Source organism: Puntigrus tetrazona, chromosome 7, assembly GCF_018831695.1.
Source record: "Puntigrus tetrazona isolate hp1 chromosome 7, ASM1883169v1, whole genome shotgun sequence".
Taxonomy (NCBI): domain Eukaryota; kingdom Metazoa; phylum Chordata; class Actinopteri; order Cypriniformes; family Cyprinidae; genus Puntigrus; species Puntigrus tetrazona.
In genome coordinates this window covers 2,307,891-2,308,695 of record NC_056705.1, presented here as the reverse complement: position 1 = coordinate 2,308,695, position 805 = coordinate 2,307,891, and the positions used below count along the sequence as shown (strand labels likewise).

General features: G+C 36.9%; 1 long non-coding RNA gene across 1 annotated transcript; it reads right to left on the bottom strand.

Annotated features, from left to right (window-relative positions):
* Positions 1-578, bottom strand: LOC122349158. The gene is made up of 2 exons (XR_006251426.1): positions 245-578; positions 1-47 (listed from the first exon to the last, which is right to left on the bottom strand). It is a non-coding gene; the product is annotated as an uncharacterized LOC122349158 (long non-coding RNA).
* Between the last annotated feature and the right edge of the window lie 227 nt (positions 579-805).

The window sequence follows — 805 nt, the reverse complement described above, 5'->3', positions numbered from 1 at the left end:
TTGTGTTGCCTTCCTTTTGTGTTTTTATTGTCACAACACCGTAAGAGCTAAAGTAGAAAAATAAACAATATAGAATCTACAATGAATTCACATTCATATAAATGAAACAAAGTAATTACTCAAAACTACACAACTAATACTAACAATTAACTTAAACTACGTAAAGCTGCTCAAATTTAATAAAGCAAACACATAAAACACAATACGACATGTAATTTACGTATATATTAGTGAAATGCTCTACCTTGTTCTCCCTTTCAACCAGGTGTTAAAATATCAAAGTTAAAATAAAACAAAACGATGCTAATTTCCTTTTTTTTTTAAAGTGTCCTTAATTATTTATGTTAACTTTGTTCCGTCTCCGTTTCTGTCGCGTGCTCTCCTTCTCCGCGATCTCCGCGGTCTCTGTTTCCGTGTTTCAGCGGGCGCAGCGCCTTTTTTCCTGCAAGCCGTCTTTCAAAATAAAAGTCTCCATCGGATAAATAACTTAAAGAGTGCAAAGAAGCATTTCAAAACATCACAAACATATAATTATTATCTAGAAAATACCTAACTAATATCAAAATAACATATAAACGCAGGAAATTAACTCAAATAACCAAAGGGTTATTTATAGCAGGTCTTGTCTCCTGTAATTACCCAGTTCCACCTTCAGCGCTCTGGGCTGCAGCACAGAGGAACGCCCCTCTCTTGAGCGAGCGCTAAAAACTTCAAGCCACCCAACCCCAAACCCCCACTATCCCGCGGCCTTCGTTGTGCTTCTAATCATGTCGTTAAAAGAAATGTCAGTACACACCAGTGGTTC